This window comes from Mustela nivalis, assembly GCF_964662115.1.
Source record: "Mustela nivalis genome assembly, chromosome: 9".
In the NCBI taxonomy this organism is placed as follows: Eukaryota; Metazoa; Chordata; class Mammalia; order Carnivora; family Mustelidae; genus Mustela; species Mustela nivalis.
This window is the reverse complement of record NC_139028.1, coordinates 119,034,601-119,055,085: the sequence shown is the minus strand read 5'-3', so window position 1 is coordinate 119,055,085 and position 20,485 is coordinate 119,034,601. Positions and strand designations below refer to the sequence as shown.

The 20,485-nt window shown below is 62.5% G+C and overlaps 1 protein-coding gene across 2 annotated transcripts in view; it reads right to left on the bottom strand.

Annotated features, from left to right (window-relative positions):
• MOB2 (MOB kinase activator 2) overlaps nucleotides 1–20,485 on the bottom strand; it is a 68,438-nt gene that overhangs the window by 21,551 nt on the left and 26,402 nt on the right. The window contains exon 1 of one of the 2 annotated variants that reach the window (XM_082749321.1): nucleotides 495–610. The exons of the other annotated variant lie outside the window; for it this stretch is intronic. The gene's annotated coding sequence lies outside the window, so the exon portion shown is untranslated. Of the gene's footprint in view, nucleotides 1–494; nucleotides 611–20,485 lie in introns of those variants that run through there. 2 annotated transcript variants of the gene reach the window in all.

Here is a 20,485-nt window from a genome sequence, read left to right as displayed (position 1 = left end):
CAGTGAGGCCATGGGTGACCTTGAAGGAGAGAAACTGATCTCCGCCCCCAGACCCCCAACACCTAAAGCAGCCAGGACCCCATGAAACGAAGGGTGCTGTCTACGCAGCCCATCCATGATGTCCTGTGCTGGCTGGTGGCCTGAGCGAGGTCGGCCAAGTTTGCTCAAAGAGAAAAGGAGAGAAAAGGTGAGCCGAAGACCCCAGACCCACCCAAAGTGTCTTTCAAGTGGAAGTTCTCAGCTGGGAGCGATACTGTCCTAGTGAACACTGGGTACCATCTGGAGACACGGGCTGAGGCCAGGCAGCCCCCCGCCCTCCCCGACCATCGCCCGGCCGCACCTGCTGACCGTGTGGGGGTGAACAGGCCTGTTGTGGTGTGCACAAGGAGCTCAGGCCCATGGAGGCTTCCCAAGTGCTCCCAGACTAGCAGCAGCATCTGGAAGCTGCCTGAAATGCCAGCTCTCAGGACCCCCAGCCCCACCAGCCTGCGCACTCTGCACTGAAGCCGGCACGTGGGTGAACAAGCTCTCCAGGTGGTTCTGCCACAGCCAACGGCGCTGAGGACGTCCACAGAGCCGACGACACCACAGCAGCACTCCGAGTCCAGTGTACGAGGAAGGGGAACGGGAAGACGCTCTGGCCTAAGTTAACACGTCTCCCGTGAAGACAGTGGGATTGGGGGCTACACAAAGCTACCTGCAGAAAAATATCAACACTTAGAAATTACAATTTATCTTTTCTTCCTAATTTTTATTTAAATTCTCGTTCGCAGGCATACAGCGCAGTGCCGGGTTCCGGCGCGGAATTCGGGGATTCCGCACCAACAACAGCCAGTGCTCGGCACAGCCGGTGCCCTCCTGGACGCCCACCGCAGCCAGCCCGGCCCCCGCCGCCTCCATCCGCCTCACGGAGAGTCTCCCACGCTCGGCCTCCTCCTGTCTCTCTCCCGTGCCCTAAGCTCATCTGTCCCGCTCCTCGCGCTCCACACGAGTGAGCTCACACGATCGCGGGCTCTCTCCAACGACGTCCTTCCACGGAGCACACCCTCGGGCTCCATCGAGCCCTGGTTTGGGCGCTGTGCTCGGCCTAGAGTCCGCTTGTCCCTCTCCCTCCGCTCCTGCCCCCGCTCACGGCCGTGCGCCTCCTGTCTCAGACCGATCGATTGATTGATCAATCAACAAGTAAAATCTTTATTTAAAAAGCCTCTTGGGCTCCACGCACATCACCGCGAACGGCGAGCGGTCGTGCTTTCTGACGGCCGAGGGATGGCCCGGACATACGGACACACCCCGTCTGTACCCACTTGTCCGCGGAGACGGACGTGGACCGTCTCCCTCGCCTGGCTGCTGTCGACAGCGCTGCTGGGAACGCTGGGGCGCGCAGGCCCCTCACGGCTTCTCTCTGTATCCTTCGGGGGAGTCCCCAGCCCGCGACCGCTGGGGCGGCGGCAGCTCCATGTCCCCTCCCCGAGGACCCTCCCCGCCGCGTCCCCGCGCGGCTGCCCCAGCTCGCGTCCCGCCCGCAGGGACGAGGCTCCCCTTTGTCCGCGTCCTCGCCGACACCTGGCGTTTCCCGACTCGCTCCGGCCGTTCTGACAGGCGCCACGTGGCGTCTCGCCGCGGTTTCGATGCGTTTTCCGACGCTGAGTGAGGTTGAGCGTCTTTTCCGTCTCTGTGGGCCGTCGGGGCTCTTCTTGGGAAAGTGTTCGTGTCTCCTGCCCATTTCTTAACTGCACTGTCTGCTGTTTGAGGGCTGAGTTTGGGGAGTTCTTTACAGGTTGTGGACACGGACCCTTTACCGGGTGCGTCACTTGCAGACACGTCTCCCGCTCGGTAGACCCCTGTGGTCCTGGCCACTCTCCTCTGCTGCGCAGAAGCTCTGCATCCTGACGTCCCGGTAGTTCATTTTTGCTTCTGTTTCCCTGGCCTCCGGGGACTCGTCCAGCAAGAAGCGGCTCGCGACCAAGAGGTCACGGAGGCAGGGTGCTGGGGCGGTCCTGCTAGGATTGTGACGGTTTCCTGTCCACGTTTACGTCTTTCATCCGTTTTGTATTTAAAAGATCAACATTTCTAAACAGTCTTCTTTTTTATCATAGCAAAAATGCACATACATGTACCATCTTCACCAGATCAGATGCATTAAGCATGTTGTGAAGCCGTCCTTACCAAGGGTCTCCAGAACTTTCCATCTTCCCAAACAGAAACTTTGTCCTCATGAAATACCACCCCCCAGCCCTTCCCCAGGCCCTATCATCTACTCTCTGTCCCCATGAGACACCAACCCCCATCTCTCCCCTGGCCCCTGGCACCACCGTCCACTCTCTGTCCCTGCGAATCCGGAGACTCCAGGGACCCCATCTGGGTGGGATCCTGCAGTATTTGTCCCTCTGTGTCTGGCCTATTTCACTCCTCACCACGTCCCCCAAGTCCATCAGCTGTAGCAGGTGTCTGTGTGTCCCTCCGTGGGACCGAGGGACAGGCTGGTGTTGTGGATGGACCACGTGTACCCACATGTCCGTTGATGGACGTGGGGGCTGCTCCCGTGGGTCAGCAGCTGTGAACGCGGGCATGCAAGCTTCCACATGCATCCCTGCTTTCGGTTCTCTGGGTGCTTAACTAGAAGAGGAACTGCCGATCACACGGTCATTCCATTCTCAATTTCTGCAGGAACCGCCACGACGTCTTCCACAGCAGCTGCCTGGCTTCCATTCCGCTGACTGTGCGGGGTGCAGGGTCCAGCCTGCACGCCCTCCCACACGCGGGGCTCCCGCTCTCTGTGCTCCTCTTGTGGGTACAGTTGGTGTGGGATGGGCATGGGGGTGGGTACGGCCGAGAACAAGCTCTACGGCGTGGAGATGCAGACGAAGGGGAGGTCCTGAAACACCCGGAAGATCTCCTGGGTTCTCCACACTCACACCTTTTCTACGTCTGTCCACTGAGAAGGCCAAGGAAACACGGCCAGCTCAGAAGTGGAGAACACGCCTGACGTGCAGGCTGCGGCCTCCACACGTCGCGGCCCCTGCGCTAGCCAGGCGGGCTCTGGAGTTTGGGTTCCAGGGGTGCACCCTGCTCTCTGGAGAAAGGACACAACGCTGTGTGTGGCCGGGAAGGTCAGCATCACCGACTCAGACTAGCCTGGAGACATTCCCTGGCCAAGGGTGGGGCGATTGATGACCTCGGGAAGGACAACAACCCCATGGCTTGAAACACAGCGGTGGTGAGTCCCGATACAACGCTACTTCCCACACAAACACTTCATGTTCACCCCTGGACGCCAAGGCGGCGCAGAAGCAAGTCCGCATCAGAATTCTGAAGGCCGGCCAATGAAAGGACAGAGGCAGCATGTGTCCTGCTCCTCCAGAGGCCTGGCTAGTTGGAAAGGGGCAGGTTTTCCTTCCGCGACTACTCCGTCGACCACCGGGGACAGGAGGCTGCCGTGTGGCCTTTGTAACGCCTAACAAAGGAGCGATTCTGGGCAGTGGTCGAGAGTCCCCAAGCAGGTCACAGACAGCCTGAGAGCACAAGCCTCCCGCTGGAGAGATGCCGCCCCCTGCGAGGAGTCTTGCTCCCCGGATTAGAACTCCGTCCAGCTAGTGTCCCGGGACAGCCGACGACGGACAGGACACACAGGGGAACGTGCTGCACAGAAGCTGCCGGCTCTCCTCAGGGGGGCCACAGCGGGAGAAGAGAAGGGCAGGGCGTGCGGACTGAGGGACTCGCTGAGTCAAGTCTGCAACCGAGGGAACAGTGCTGTGCCAACGCCACCCTCTGACAACGCAGCTGCCCACAGTGTCACCACTCAAGGGCTGGCCGAATGGGACGCCGGCTTCTCTGGGGCACTTTCTTGTGAGTTTATGATCATTTCAAAATACAAAGCTACAAAAGAGAATTATAAAGCCCGTCAGCGAACTACAACACGTGGACCTCCTTGCATCCAAGCAGTGAAAGGCGTCGGAAGGAGCTAGAGAAACACAGATGCTGCCCGGCTGTGTGATGTCGTGGCAAGGCCTGCTGCTTCGACCTGCGAGCCGCGCTCTGCTCAGGGAGAAGCGGCCCTATCCTGTCAGGGCACCCAGAGTCAACTTCCGAGTAGCTCCGATGATGGGGGGGGGAGGACAGGCAGATTAGGGTCACACTGGGTGTGAACGCAGAGAGCGAGCTCAGGGAAACCTCGCCCTTAACCACAGAGTCCGTGTCTGGACGTGAATTCTGCCGGCAGCCCCGACCCAGGCCCACCTCGGACATGTGGGCTTGCGGCGTCCTTGGCAGCGCCCTTCCTCAGGGCACGGGGCTGCCCTGGAGCGGCTAACGCGGCAAAGGCATGACGACACGTATGGTGCCACACGCGGTGTCGCAGAGCCCGTGTGAGTGTGACCTGTGCACAGCAGAGTCAGGCCCCCAGGACACCCCGGCTACCCAACCAAGGCAGGGCTCAGCCAGGTCCGGAGCGCCACGCTCTCGTCCCCAGTGACGGCAAGCGTGTCCTCCTCCGTGCATCTCCACGGACGGCAAGGGCTCTGGCTCTGCACACGGGCCTTCCGAGGGGACCTGGGACACACAGGTGCGCCCCAGGGTGAGGGTGCCCCCGGGCTCCTCCAGGCACCACGGGCTTTCACAACACACGGAAGGAGGGCTTGGCGGGGCACACGTGTACCTTCAGAGCGAAGTCTACGAACGAGGACGTGTCGGGACTTCTCCAGAACTACCGGGTGGCGGGGAGTGCTCTGCTGCTGAGACCGTGTCCCGTCTCCTCACACCCAGGCCCGCCTCTGCTTGGCCTGGGGAAGGACTTCCACTCCTCCAGAGGAGGCAGAAGGGAGACAGGCGTCCTCGGGAGCTGTCCCTCTCACCCGGTGTGTCACGGGTCTTTTCCTCACGAGTGCTCTGCCGCTGGCCCTGCACTGTGGCAGGCTGGAGCCCCACTGTCCCGCCAGGCCTGGTACTGTGTCAGCGGCTGGCCGGGGGCGTGTGGATGGAAGCTCCGTGGGGCCGCGGGGGCAGGCAGCGTGCACCCCACCCCTACACACGTCACACCGAAGGAGCGAGCAGAAGCAGGGCTTGCCCGACGTTAGGGCTGCCCTTCTCTGCCAACAAACGGGCCACCGCGATCACACACCGCAGAAAGCGAGCCGGGGGAAATCAGAGTAATTTCAAACCTCGCTTGGCTTTGCGAAGTGTCAGAGAAGTGTGCACAGAAGAAGTTTAAAACAGAACTTCCAGTCGGGGCTTTCACCCTGGTCAAGGTGCAGTAACAGGGACCGAATTTTACCTCCCGCTGAAAACAAGACATTGAATAACACCTGGGACAGCTTTCAGGACCCGAGACGCCAGACAGCAAAGCACAGCGAGCCTGGGGCAGGAGCACACAGGGTCAGTCCGCACCACGGGGAGAAGCCCGGCGGGGCCCTGAACTGACCAGTCTCCGCCAGGAAGCCAGGGAGGCCAGAGGCGGAGGCGCAGGGCACCCTAAGAAGAGAGCTGCGCAGGTGAGCTGTGGGCCTCAGGGGGTCCTCGGCCAAGCACTGGCCAGGATGCGCGTGGGGGACGAACCACCTGGAAGGGGTAGAGGCACAGGCCTCGCGGCGCATGTGGTGCGGGAAGAAGCCCTCTGCCACTAGCCAGAGTGGAGAACCGAGAACCGAGGCGCCCCGTGTGATGCTCCAGAAGGTCTGCACTGCAGCGAGAAGAACCAGCTCCACGCGGAGCCGCGCCGCAGCCCCGGGAACCAACCACACAGATGAGAACCCAAGAGGAGCAGCCACTTCCACAGCCAGTGCACGGAACACGCCCGAGAGCAGCTACAAGCGTCCAAAACCACGCAGCACCAGCAAAGGCGGAGCTGACACGCCGGCGCGTCCAGCCGGAACCGCGCCTTCACGGGAGGAGAGTGCGAGCCAGAGGGAAGCGACCAACCGAAAAGGACCCCAGCGCGGCCGGACGACAGGAGCAGGTCAGCGCAGCGGTGCCCCCACCCGCTCCAGACCCCGCAGGGGACACTGAGCACGTCAGGGAGACACAGGGAAGACTTGCTTTCAGACCCACATTGACCTTCCGGACGCACAATCTACAGCGCTACCGCAGGGCGTGGCGGCTCTCCTGGCTCCCGGGACATGCCGGCTCGGGGAGCTGGGACGCGTGCTGCCTCCTGGGCGCTCTGTCCGAGCCTGCGGGGTGCGGCTGGCGCGGCGGGGGCACAAACACAGCGCGTGTGGAGAGAGGCGGGCCAAGGAGCCCGTGGTTAAATAAGGAAGTGAGGACAAAAATAGGTCTTTCTGACGCGGTCATCCCGGAGGAGACCCGCACCCCATCCGGGCTCTGCTGCCTGCCACCGGGAACCCCAATCCACCCCCGCACACAGACACACGCATGTGCATTCTGCTTGCCACCTGGCTAAGGCCCTGCTGGCCACCATGAAAGCCTGTCCTTTGCTGGACTGCCACAGCCGGGAGCCTTGGGTGACCACCACAGGCAGGAGGGCCTGACATCCGGCCCCGGAGGGTCTGGGAGCAAGTGGCGGCCTCCCAGGGGCCCGTCCGCACACCCCTCAGACTGCACAGCGACTTGGACGGGAAGGCATGGGTGCTACTTGCCAGTGTGGGGCCAATGGCTTCAGCCCCCAGCCCCAACATGACCTGTAAGGTCCTGGGGACATCTGACCTTGAGGTGTGAACACTCCTGACGTGCTCTCCACGAGCCAACACCTACCACAGGCAGTGGACACGAGGCCAGGCTGAGGGCGCCCGAAGGCCGAGCAGCGTGTGACTGTGTGGAGGCCCCAGGCGTGCTGGGGTCCCCGGCTCCCACACACTTGCTACGCAGCGTCAGGCCAGAGTACTGCTCCCCGGGAAGCGGGACCACCTCCTCAAGGAGCCTGTCCGAGGAGCGTGCACGGCTTCCAGGTGGTAGGTGTCGGGGGGGCACGGCCCACGCGCACAGGCTCCCTGCATCCGGGCCCGACACTCACTCAGCAAAGCGGCACCCGCGCCCGGTGGGGCTCTGAACACACGCCGACGCCAGCATGCCGGGGGGCGGGGGGGGGGGTCCGGGTGTGTGAGGGCTGACGGAGGAGGGGTCGGGAGGGCCAGGGAAAGAAGCATCTGTGCAGGAACAGCCCGTGCAGACGCCGGAAAGGAGCGTGCGGAGGAGAGGCCCGACCCCCAGGAGCGCCGTGTGGAGAGCACGGAAGGGCCGGGCAGTGAGGCTGAGGCCTGGACTGTGCCGGAGGCACATGGGAACCCCTGGAGGGTGGAAGAGCCGTGGGCAGAGGACTGACTTGTGTGGGCTGGGCGGGCAGGCGGCCGGGTCACGGTGACAGGACGAGAGGCAGGGGACAGGGGCTCTTCTGGACGGAGCGGAGGCACGTGCAGGGCTCAGCTAACAGCGCTGCCCCCCTGCTGCTACGGAGCTGCCCAGAGGCCCTGGGTGACCACTGATGCTTGCACTGTCACCTCGGGTGACATCTGTCACTGTGCGGAGAACTGAACCCTTAGCTTGGTCCAGCGGCCCTGACAAGAGCCCCGTCCCACCCTGAAGACGGGGAGGCAGCAGCCCCCACCCCAGGCCCATCCCGGCACTGACCGGCTGAGCGATGTCCCCAGAGCTCGACAGCGTGCTTGGCCAGCAGCGCCTCGACATGCCCAGCACTGCGCGGTTCCAAAGGCGGCCGAGCCCCTCCACGGGTGTCCTGACCCCCTAGTGCAGAGCCCGTGCTCCACGTACCTCCTTAGGCCCAGACAGCTCAGGCCACCCCGGCCGGGGGCCCCGAGCCACCAGAGCTGCCTCCCTGCTGTCCCACTGCTCTCTGCTCCCAAGTGAGTGCCGCACCCGGGTGAGCAGAGGCGGCGCCCAAGAGCCTGGCCGGCGAGGACCTGGCCAGCGTGTCGCAGCCCTTCCTCACACACCTCGTGCCTGGAGGGAGCGCTCTCAGGAAGAAATCCAGAACGGGCTGCTGCCGACCTGGGCTCCACAAGAAGGAAGCGCCTGCTGAGCAGACCTTTGGGACAGGCGGCTCTCCCTCCTGGTCCTCGGAGAGCCTGTAGGGAAGGTGGCACCTCCCAGGCAGAGAGCAGAGCTGAGAACTTAAGAAAACAAACGTCCTGCCCTGGACCTCGGTTCTAAGGCAGAGGCCTTCGAAGCAGGTGGATCCCACCGTCGGCAGCCAGAGGCAGACACCACAGCACAGAGAGGTGCCCACGAGCAGGTCAGCAGTGCGGGCTCCTCCCCAGCGTCCCCCAGAGCACAGACCAGGCCGGCAGGAGGGAGCAGGATTCTGAGAAGAGCCGGCCCCGGAGAGCGGCTCCTCGGACATCCTCTCCCGCGGCCGCAGACCTGGGGCCCTGCTGCCTTCTCAGTAAATAAGGCAGACGCGCTCTTCAGTTTGGGCGCCGGCATCGCGGAGAGAGCCTTCCCGGCACGAACAGTCAAGCTGGAACGCCCAAACCTCCCCAGGGGCCCAAAGGCCGGAGACAGGACGATGGTTGTTTTATCCCCAGATCAGCGGGCCCAGTGCTGGCTCGCAGACGGAGCCCCGGCAAAGCAGCGGAACGCCCCCATGCCGGAACTCTCCAGACGGCGGCCCACGTGCGTGATCTCAGCAGGCCCTCCTCGCCCAGCCAGGTGACCAGAGCAGACACTCTCATAGCCCTTTCGCGTCCAGAAAACCGACGACGATGAAGTGCCACACAGACCCCTTAAAGACACACAGGGCAGACGCCAGGTGCACCAAAGCAAAAGTGTTTCCGCAGAGCCCCAGGCGAGCGGACCGAGAAAGCTGTCCAGCCGCCAGTCCACCCCCACGCCCACTGCTTCTCCCGGCCTGAGCCGAGCATCTGGACCGTCTGGCCTGCACACGGCCTCCTCCAGGGGCCACACATTGCAAAGCCGAGTGTGTGTATACGTTTGCATATGCGTGCACAGGTGTGTGCACTTGTGACTGTGCCTGCACATGTGTGTGTGCGTGTGTGTGAGAGTGCATGAGTGGTGCGTGTAGTGTGTACGAACGTGAGTGTATGCAGCCGAGTGTGCATACGAGTGCGTGTAAGTCGTGTGAGTGTGCGTGCGTGTAGCTGTGTGCACATGTAGATGAGTACACGTGTGTGTGCGCGTGTGCCTGCATCGGACCACTCGGCAACCGTACTTTCTTCCTAAGGCTCATCCCCTCACCTCCAGAGCCCGTGCCCCCTGCACTGCCGGGCCACGCCAGCCCCGAGCACACTGTGAGAGCAGGAGCTCGCGGCCAGCTCAAGGCTATGGCCCACCTGCCGTCCCTCGACTCTTTCTCCTGACCTGTCGGGTTCTCAGTCGCCAGCCCCCAGAGACGCCTCCCCGCACCAGCACACTCAGCCCCCACTGCTCTTGCTCTCCACTAGCACACGCAGCCTGGCACCTGGCTTACTGGTCACGTGCCCCGCGGCCACACCGGGACCCACGTCGGGAAAGCAGGGTGTCCCGATTTGTGAGTGGCCATGTCCCAGCACCCGGAGCACGGCGAGGACCTTCCTCACTTCTCCTGTGAACGGTGTGAGTGGCTGTGACTCATCTTGCATCTTCCCAGGGAGCTCTTTACACAACCTGCAGATAGAGTCCGATGGCGGACACAGCTCTGGCACCAGACGTGCTCCTGACGGCCTTCTGGCTGAGTGAAAGTCACTACATGCTAACCTCACCCTCTGTCGCCGCGCCTGGCACAAGCAACACAATTTCCTAAACACCGGAGGAGCTCTGATGTCTGGGCAAAGCTCAGGGGCCCGGCAACCAGGCTCCTGGTTGGCTCAAGGGTTTCCACTGGTGACGGATCCACATCCAAAAAGGGGTGCAAAGAGCAGTTTCGGGGAATGGAAAAGCACATGCAGGGAAACGGCTGGTGTCAGACCTCCTCTCCGCGCCTCCCGGCTCCGCCACGTGCACAGCTGCCAGCTCGAGAAGGACACAGCGACAGACGGGTGCTTGCGCCCTGGGTCACTGCCTGCCGACCCCGGCCCTGGGTCACTGCCTGCCGACCCCGGCCCTGGGTCACTGCCTGCTGACCCCGGCCCCCCAGGAGCTCACATGACATACATACGCCAGCCCAGGAAGTCTTCTGGAAAGCAGCAGGAGCAGGACCTCAGTGTCCCATGTACAAAGGCCAGCTGCCGACAGGGCAGTCCTCGGAAGACAGTGACCAATGAGCAGGACGTCACCAAAAGAGAGGCTGAGCGCTGCCGACGGAGCGGACGGGACGGGCACTTCCGGACCAACACAGTCCTCCCAGCTCAGGCCTGTGCGCCCCAGAAGGTCTCCCGCCTCTGCGGGACAGACGAAGACCGGTCCGGGACGGCTCACGGCATGGCTGTGGGAGACAACCCGAGCGCCCAGCAGCAGGCAGCTAAGCAAATGGTCTTGTCTGCGGAAGGGGCACCAGCTCAGCCAGGACAAGGAACCGCGTACAGAACACACAACCGGGACGGACCCCAGAGCACCCAGGCCGTGACAGGGCAGAGCCCACGTGAGTCTGTGCTCCTGCAGGCACGAATCCCAGCAAGCACAAAACAACCGTGCTGGGGAGAAGGGCAGTGGTGGCCAGGGGTGTGGGACCCGGGGACACTGAGTGTTCTGGACTGTCACTCTCGGGGGGTCTGACAGCTGCACACGTCTGCTAGAACCCACCAAAGCGCACACTGTAGACCGGCGAATCCTGATGAGTGTAAGCACGCAGCCATCATGCTCATCGCAGATATGCAGAAAACATCACGTGCCACCAAGGAAGCAGGAGCTCCCGCCTGGGACACCAACCACGGGTCCCACAGACAGAGGGGAGACGGCAGGGAGCCACGCCCCAAAGAGGGGTCAGCGCTGTGGGGTCCCGAGAGCCAGCGCACGACCTAGAGTCAGGAGGGGCGGACGGGAAGGGCTGTGAGGGCCTCTGCACGCTGCCCCTTTCCGACCCTGGACGTCGTGGCGGCATGTGGTCTGCTCATCTGAAAGCCACCTGCAGGCCACTCGCAACCACACTCGCCCCACGCGCTCTGTTGTGACCAACCGTTCACACGGAGCGTCTGGGACACCCTGTCTGCACACAGGGCGGCAGCTCCGTCTTCTCAGCCCTGTTCTGTGCGACCCCACACAGGCACCAGAGCTTCTGCCCATGGAGGGGAAGGTCGCACTCGCCCAGCTGCCAGTGAGACCTGCAGAGAAGCCGCCAGCCAGCCGGACCCCCGCAAGACCCCTCCCCGGGGCCGCACCCAAGGGCCCAGCAGCCCCCGTGGGCACACACAGCCAGGCAGGGCCCACCCGCTGCATCAGGCTCCTCCCCTGGAACGTACGCGAACCTTCCGTGGCAGGGAGGCTGCTGCCCCCACTCGTGGAAGCAGCTGGGGAGGGTCCCGAAGAACGTTCCTTCTGTTCTTTCGGACAGCGGATGTCGTGGCGGTCACCACCCACATGGGGTCACAGAGCTAGCGTCGCCGCACAAGGAAAAGCAGGCTGTTACCCAGCAGCAACCACTCGGGGAGCCTCGTCAGCACTGGGAGCCGCAGGACTGACATAGCAGAGGAAGGGCTCTGGGTCGGGAGGTGGTGACTGGGTGTGGGGCAGGTTTTCTGTGGCCAGAGCTACTGGAGCAGGGGCTGACACAGTGTCCTGCGGCCAGAGGTCCCCACCCCACACTGTCCAGGACACACAGGACGGAGTCGCCATCCTGTCCACAGCGGGCCAGGTCCACTGAGCCAGGTGTCCCTGCACACAAGTGGCCAGGGCCTGTGATGTGGTCAGCATGCACCAGGCCACCAGGTCCTAACTCTTCGTAGGCTGCCCTGAGACCTCCCTGTGCATACAAGATGCGAAGGACAGAAAAGAACAAGCCACTGGAGTCCTGGGCCTCGGCGTCCCCACCCCATTCCCACTGCCTCTGCCACAAGGGGCTGGCGCTGGCTGGGAGGGATGCCTGCATGCAAGCCCACGGCCGAGCAGCGGCCCCCGCCCCAGCGCACCGCACTCACCCTTCAGCTGTCTGCACATCCCGTGGCAGAGATCTGACACGGGGTCTGCTCCGGAGCTGTTGCTTTGAACGCGCCCCCCCCACCCACCAAGAGGGGATGGGCACATCAGGAAAGGGAAGCTTATTTCCCTGCTGGCCCAGAGCTCAGCTGTCCCGAGCAGAGAGCAGGCCCTGGGCAGTCTTGCCACCACAGCCTTGCTTCCCTCCAGCCCCAGCAGCAGAGGGAGGAACCCGAGACGGGGGAAAGCCCCAAACCCACCATGGCTGCACGCCAAAGGGGGCAAGGCCCAACACACGATACCCACCCCCTTGGCACTCTGGCCACGGAAAACAGGAGCAGTGACAGCCTGGCCCCCTTCTGAGGATCACCCTGGTACTGGCGTCGAGTGGGTGCCAAAGCCGCTACGACAAGGCAGAAACGAAGACACGGGGGTGGATGAGAGCCAGGGCCAGGCCTGCGCCTGTGGCCAAGCGGGGCTCAGCCTGCATTCCTCACACACTTGCCCAACACCCCTGTAAACCAGGCTGGGGTGGCCAGGGAAGGACCTCTGGGTGGTAGATGAGGAAGACACGCAGGGGTCAGGCTAGAGGTCAAGCATCCTGCTAGAGCCCAGCACCAGGGCAGCCACGGATCACCAGGTCACCGGGAAGCAGGTCTGAGGTCAGGCCACAAGAGCCGGCCGGATGGGCAGAGGAGGTAGGCTGTGGCCCACACGGGGCTGGACACCAGGATATTAGCGCACATCCAGAAAGCAGAGAGACGCTCCACCACACCCCCAAAACCGCTCTGTTCCAAGTTCAAGTCAAGCCAAACTGCAAACAATGAAAGTGGCTGTTGAAGCCTGCCTAGTCATCCCACCTGGCCCCTGGCCACCGCTGGCCACAGAAGGGCAGGGGCGTCCAGACCGCATGGCAGCCGCCTCCGGCAAGTCTTCCCTCCTGACCCCGACACTGGCACCTGCCAAGACAAGCACCCGCTGGCCGGGGCGTAAGCAAGGTGGCCTGTTCGCCGCAGGCTGCTGGGACCGCTGACTCGACAGCGCCCTCTGTTTAGGGTACTAGCCCTCCCCTGCCCACCTCGGGGCCCAGGTGAGTGCCAGATGGGCTGTTTACAAAGAAGGGGCAGGCGCACCAGCACGGACCCCCCGGGACAGGGTGTGGGATGGGAAGGCCGGCTGCTCCAGGCAGGTGGCCGCCTCTCTTCACCCCGTAGCCTCCCCAAGCCCAGGCTGCCTGAGAACAGGGCACCGTGGGTCCCGCCACATCGCCCCGCCCTCCCTGCTGGTACAGAAGCCTGGGCTGCGAGATTTAGCCCAGGCTCAGTCCAGGAAGGAGGCTCAGAGGCCGCATGGGAGGGAGCAGAGCCCAGTGAGATGCCACCTGTGCTCCCCTCCCCAGGGCCCTTACTCCGTCATGCCCTCCCCCCGCCTGACTCCGGCACTGCACTAGCCTCGCTCCCTCCCGCGAGGACCGTAGCACAAATGCTGCCAAGCTGGCCCCCACCCCAAAACACGGAAACAGAAGCAAGACACAGCCTTTCATTAGAAAAATACCAGAGAGAAACGGGGGCACCTGTATATCACGGAAGGACGGAGAGAAGCTTCCGGAGATGGATGCACCCTGAGACAGGCACCGGCAAGGAGCCCAAGGGGGTGGGGACAAGCTCTCCCCCACGGCACCCCAGGCCCATGGTTGCCCCAGTTAGTGAGCCGAGGGTCAGCCTGCCCCTCACAGCCCTGCACAGCGCAGCCCTGCACAGCGCAGCCCTGCACAGCGCAGCCTGAGAGCACCGCACACCACCGGTCTGGGGAGGATGCAGGGCACTGGGAGGCACCGACAGCTTCATGCGGCAAAGCCAGCAGCACCTGGAAGCCAGCGGCGTCTGGCTTACCCTTTTAATAGGAGCATGAGGCCAGAAAGCCCCAGAACTCCACCCCTGCGAGGGCACTGCCAGCAGGCACCTTGCGGCCGAGTACCGGCCACGTCCCGTCGCGGACGTGGGGCCCGACCCTGACTGCTGCAGAAAGGAAGACTGAGGCTGCACTGGGCAAGGGGCCCGGGTCCCCTCCCCTGCTCCCGCTCCCCCACAGCACGGTCCCCTCTGACTGCAAGCTCTGCTCTCTTCTCGGAGACGAGGAGGACGGCAGCGTCAGGTGCGGGAGGGAAGCCAGAGCCCGACGTGCCGAGGCACAGGCTTCCGAGTCCGCAGGGGGAGGCTCAGAGAAGCCGTCGGGGAGACACTCGGCACAGCGAGCCAGCTTGGGGACAGAGAGTCCACACAGCAGCCTGGCCTCCTGCCCTGGTGCCGCCTCAGCCGTGCAGCCCCCCCAGCCCCCCGCTGGCCCTGCCCCAGTCCTCAGAGGGCTTGCCTGTTTGTCTCCCTTCTTCACGTGAAGCCCCCCAGGACCCCAACTGCGGTGAAGGCTCATGGACTCTCAAGGGTCTTTGAGGCCCCATGAGAAGTGTGTCCCTGCCCAGTGCCCACCAGGCCAGCCTGGCTCTGGGACACACACAGACGGCCGCCTCATAAACCTTGTCTTGCTCCGTCCTCAGCAAGAAAGAGCCTCGGGAAAGACTCCTCGCTCCTAGCCTGAAGGTCATCTGAGACCCTCAGCCCTCCAAAACTCACACAGCACCCCGTGTACCTCGCTGCGTCCACGTGAGCCCGGTGAGAGCGGGAAATGGGCCCGTCATCTTCCGCACCCACCGCGGTGGACAGCACTTGGTTCATCACCAGGAGCGGTGCTAACACGTGCTCCTGCATGACCCGACTCCCGACATGCAAATCAGAACCGGAAATCATCAAGAAAAGCACGGCCACCCTCCCCCCACCAGGGCAAGGAAAAAGCCATCCATAAGCGGAAAAGAAACCCCGATGAATGGTCAATAATCATAAGAAGAAAAGATCAAGTTCTCTAACTCGGAAGCAAACCCACAGAAGACAAGATGATGTTTCTGATCAAGGACAAGGACAGCCAGTGCCGGGGAGGCTCACCCCCCCACCATAGGCCGCCTGACAAAATGTTCCGGAACGCACGACGTGAAGACCCTGGGACCGGAAAGTCTACTTCTAGGAATTTATCACCGATACTCAAAACCTCAGAACAGCTTACAAATAAAGAAACACAAAGAAGCACCGCTCGAAACTAAGATGCTGGAAACTGCCTCCGCCCGCGGGGGCCCAGCGGGTAACACACGGTGACAACGGCGGCGGCCGCGGCGCGTCTGTGCGGGGCGCGCACTGGCACGGGTGGGCCCCAGCACAGGGCAACTGGGCGGGGCCAGAGGTGCCACCCAGAACAGCTCCTTCGGGGCAAGGTGTGATGTGGATTTCACTTCTTTATAAATTAATGAATTATTAGAATTTCCCATATAATCAGAAGAAGAAAAAAGCTACTATAATTTTGGAAAAAGTCATACATGAAAACAGCAACAAAAGAGTGATTTTTCCCCATGTCTCCAAATATTCAGTTATCTTGCTTTTATGATGAAAAAAATGTCCCTATGTACATCCTAATAAAGAATTTTAATGAGACGCAGCTGAACATCTGGCAGGTTCCCATAAAGTGAAACCCACACTGAGTGCCCCAGGACAATGCCCTTCCTAACTATCCCCAAGGGGCAGAAGTAACGGCCGCAGGAGGACCTTGACAGCACTCAAAGGAGCTCTGGCCACAGTGGGAAGGCGACCCCCGGGGCCACCAGCTGCAGAACGCCGAGAGAGGCTGCCACACCTTAGCCTGCTCAGCACTCGAGAGGAACCCCTAACCCTAACCCATCCCACGCACTCACTGCTACAAGCACGCAGGGGACCCTGAGGCCCAAGGAGACCCGACGGGCAGCACCCAGGACAGGCTCTGTGGGTGTGACACAACAGGGGTGGCTGTGGAGGGCACAAGGAGGTGGTAGCCAAAGGGACAGAAATGCTGGCATCAACCCACGCCTGTGTCAGCTCTCATCCGACTGCCCTGGGAACCTGAGAAGTGGGCAGGTATGGATGCTGCGGCCCCACAGCGCCACCACCACACCATGGGACTCGTACACACATAGCTGGGCCTCCGGGGGGCTGACCCAACCCGCTGACCCGAGTGCAGAGCACACGGCAGCCCCCAGCGTCCGGGGCGCTTTTGTTATAAGCACCTTGCAGGGAACTCTGGGGTTGTGGGTGAGCCTCCGTCTGCTGTTCCTGCCTGTTCCTAAAACACACCTTCGGAAACTATGCGGCACACACAGCGCTGGAGAGAGACAGGAGGGAAGGAGCGACAGGCGCCCCGACACCTCTCTCCCAGATCCTGGTCTGATGCCACTTTCTGGAAACCTGAAGCCAGGTATTATTAACGAGGGAAGCTAGGGACAGAAGAATGGGGCCCACCAAGACGCAGAACTGAATCAAGGCCCCCAAAGGGGCCTGAACTGCCCTACGTTCCCCATGGTTTCCTGCTGCCCACCCCGGCGGCGAGGTCACGGCCCTGTCCTTCAGCCGTGGGCAGGTGTCCCGCCCCGGGGTGCGACTCGGACCACGCCTGCTCCCCAGCTGTCCACAGGGCTGCCTCTCCTCTCCCTCGGCACCAGGTCTTCTCAGAAGCTTCCTAAAGGAGGGGGCGCCTGGAAGTAGTCCTTTGCTTCCGAACCTGCGTGAGAAGGTCTGAGAAAACTCGGATCCGAACCCCGCAGGTGACTGATGGCTTGTCTGATGCAAAGCCTGCGCTGGAAACCCTTTCTGGTGGGATCTTGAAGACTATCTTCTCATTTCTGGGTTGGAATCTGTGTTTGGATTCCTGGTGTTTTGTTCTGTCTCATTCTCTCTGCCAAGTTCTTGGGATCCTTTCTTTATCCCGGTGTTCTGAAATGTTGTGGGAATGGGGGACACTCCCTGAGTGGGGCACCAGGCCAGCCTATTCGATGTGGACTCACAGCCTGGAAACAGGCTGCGCTGCTTGGGTGACACCCTCCTTCTGCTTCCGCTCCTTCTGGAAGGCCCCTGTGGCCGCATACCCCCTGCGCGGGCGTGGACGCAGACATCCTCACCTCTGCACTCCCGGGGTCCAGCCCTGGCTCTCTGCTCTACTTGCTGGGAAATGCGCCCAATCTTACCTCTTATCCCACGGCCTCTTGGTTGGCTCCTGCACTTCTAATTTCCAAACATTCTTTTTAGTTCTTTGGATGTCCCTTTCCTGTGCCGTCTCCTCGCTCTGGGGCATGCAAGCTCTGGCCCGAGACGAGGGGTGCGCTGCCTCATGTGCGCTCAGAGCGCGGCACCTTCCCCTTCCCTCCCTCCTGATCACGCCTTACTCCGCGTGTCTGCGCACCCCCAGCTGTCCGCTCCCACTCCACAGGAGGCACGGAAGAGCACAAAGATGGTCCCAAGGGCTTCACCGGGGCCACCTGACTCCCTGCTGGGAGCACGAGGGGACGCCCCCACGTCAGGGTCGGCAGCTGTTCTCTCTGGGGCTGCTCAGACTCCCCCTTCTTCCGCCTGGAGGGCAGCGTCCTGGAGACAGACCAGGAGTGAGGAGGGGGATCTTGACACCACGGCAGTAGGATGTCCTCAAGGCTTTCTGTGCCTAGTGGTGCCCTGAGCAGGGGTGCAGGTCTCCAGCTACTTCTGAAACACCTCTCCAGACCTCCAGCTACCTCTTGGGAGGTGCCGAGACTCCACCCATCAGGAACCATTCCGAGCTTCCTCAGGACGGCTGGCTCCCCGGCGGCCAGCTCTCCGCTCTACTGAGTCTGCACCCAATCTGCCCACCGTCGTCCCTGCTTCCAAACCCAGATGGTTCCAGAACCACCTACTGCCACCACCCCACCATCTTTGTTTCTGAGGGCTTCTGCCTTTCCGGTTTCCTTGGCTCTCACTTCAGTGGGGCTGGGGAGGGAACAGGGTCTCCAGGCAGAAGTCCAGCGCATCGTATGTGCACATCAGGGCCAAGTGCAACCCCAGATGCAGGCAGGTGGCTCCTGGTTCCTTCCCTTGAGAATCCACTAGGTCCTCCCCCCCCGAAGACAACGCCCACTTCTCTCTGCATATGAGAGGGCAGCGGTGGGGCTGAGCTGGACCTGGAGGCAGCCTGGTGGCTACCGGCCCCATGACCATCCCTGAGTCCGTGCGGGCCCGGGGTCTCTAGCACACAAAGGAGTCCGGGGGCACTGTCAGTCCCACTCATCAATTAGCAGGATGTCCCACCTGGCTCAGGGAGATTCACAGAGGCAGCCCCTGCCCTACTAGGATGCCACTGGACTCCGCGGTCGGGCCAGCCGGCCTCAGAAGCAACGTGCCCTGACGGCCTCTCCCAGGCAGCTCAGCCCCGGCCCGACTTCCCAGCCAGCCCCTCAGGATAACCCCTCCGTCTCATACCCCCAGACAGTCAGAAAGCCATGGGCTCAACCTGAGGGTCCGTGAGTTGTTCCCTGCCCCTGGCCATGGGCCATACACTCCAGTTCCCGCCCAAGTTCTCTAGACACTGCTTCTCCATGCAAGTGAGTGCGCCCTGAGGCCAAGGGCAAAGCCCAAGTCGTCAAGCCTGTGGGGACTCAACCCGGAGCCTGGCTGAGGTTGCTAATCCGGTCTCCCCGAGGGGGTGCAGGCAGGGGAAGGTGCACACACGCCTGCTCAGAGAAGGGGGCTAGCTCCCCCTGCCGCTGCTCACGTCCTATACCTGCGCGGAGCTCCGAAATCACCTGGAGCATGCTTGGGTGGCGTAGAGGGGACCCCGCCCCACCTTCCCACTGCAGCCGCAGGCAGAGCTCCTGGTCTTGGCAGTTACCTGGTCCTTGGCCCCAGGCCCTCAGGGGAGAGTGGGCACAAGTGGACAGTAAGCTTCAAATAGGGCTACCGTCTTCAGAAGGAACCTTGAAAAGCAAATACTTAACTCAAGGTCAACCGTGTGGCACAACCCCTCCTCTTGCTGCCCCCTTTGAAAAAGACTCAAGTACTGGCACCCATCAGGGCCACATGCAGCTAAGTCCCGACCACACACCTGCTCTGCAGAGCTCAGAGCCCAACGGGGAGCCCAACGCAGACACAAAATGGACACGTTCCCCTGAAGACCAGCCCCTGACGGGCGCTTCGAGGCAGGAGGTGGGCAGGGGCTGCCTAGAATCTCCAGAACAAAACTGGGGGAGGAGGGGCTAAAATAAACCAGGTCAAAAGTGCACCAGTGAGGACAACAAAAGATCTTTTTCTATTAGCAGAGTCCAAGACCGAACCACGGGTGCCCCTGACACTGGCCAGTGGGAGTCCGTGACAGTCGTGGGACAGCCGGTAAGCCAGCCTCGCACGGAGTCCTGCTGACGGCAGCACGCCCTGAGGCCTCCCGTCCTCGGGACAGGGGTGCGCCCGGAGGCAGGCTGGCTGTTCGCAGTGCCATCCCCACCAGGCGTCTGGTCGGTGCCAGGCTCACGGGGCAGGACCCTCGGGCTCCCGGCAGCCCACAGCAGACATGTGGGGCCGCGGGGCACGGACCAGTAGTAACACACGCGCGTGCACGTGCACACACACGGCAGCTCTCGCTGGCACTGTGACCCCGCTCGTCTTCATGGGGACCCTCTGGCCACCGACCCACCTGCGTGGTCACCTGCGCCCTCTGGTGGACACTGGCTCCTTCCACTCTCAGCTGCTCCTTCAAATCCCTCCTCCTGCTCCAGCTCCCAGTAAGTCCCCGCCAAGTCCCACCGCGGGCCGCAGGGTCTGGACCCACTTTCTGCACCGCACATGCCCCCTCAGCTCAGAAGCACGGCAGGTGTGCAGCTCAAGCCTGTGTCCAGAGGTCTGGAGGGCAGGTGGGGGGGCAGGGGTCAGCCTGCCAGAGGCCTCGGCGAGTGGGCACGTGGGTCTCCAGCAACAACTCCCATCACTGGGCCGCCTTGCAGTGCGGCCCAAGGGAGCAGATGCGGCACTCGTGCGGGGACGACCACAGCTCCCAGATGTCCCCGGGCCCAAGAAGGCTGGCTGCCTGGTGGGGGGCTGGTGGGGAAAGGCTCCGAACACGCCATGCTCGGTCTCTAAAACCATCAGAACTGACGTGACAAGGGAGAGGAACGGCTCTGGCAAGCGAGGCTGGGAGAGGAGACTGGAGTCGTCATGCCACACGGTGCCAGGGCAAGGCAAACAGAGGGCACCGAGCACGAGCTGCTCCCCCGGTCTCGCCACCTCCGCACACTCCCTCCAGCCGCCCGGAGGGAAGTCCTCTACATGGTGACCATGACTAAACGAAAAAATAAGAAAATCCTCTTTCTTGGCAGCGTCTACACCAGTCAACACGGCCCTCGGAGACCGGAATGAGCAACTCAGCGGAAAACCTACCGAGACTTCTGCCAGAGGAAGACCTAAAACTAGGCTCGGCCCCACCGACAGAGACACGCGGACGGCAGTGGAATCACACTGCGGCGGTTGGGCAAACCCGGCCGGAGCGGTCCTCGGCCACCACGCGGGATGGGGTAACAGAATGGGAGAGAACGTGTCGCCAAGGGAGCGGAGAACAGTGACGCCCCTGGTAAAAATCCAGCAGCAAA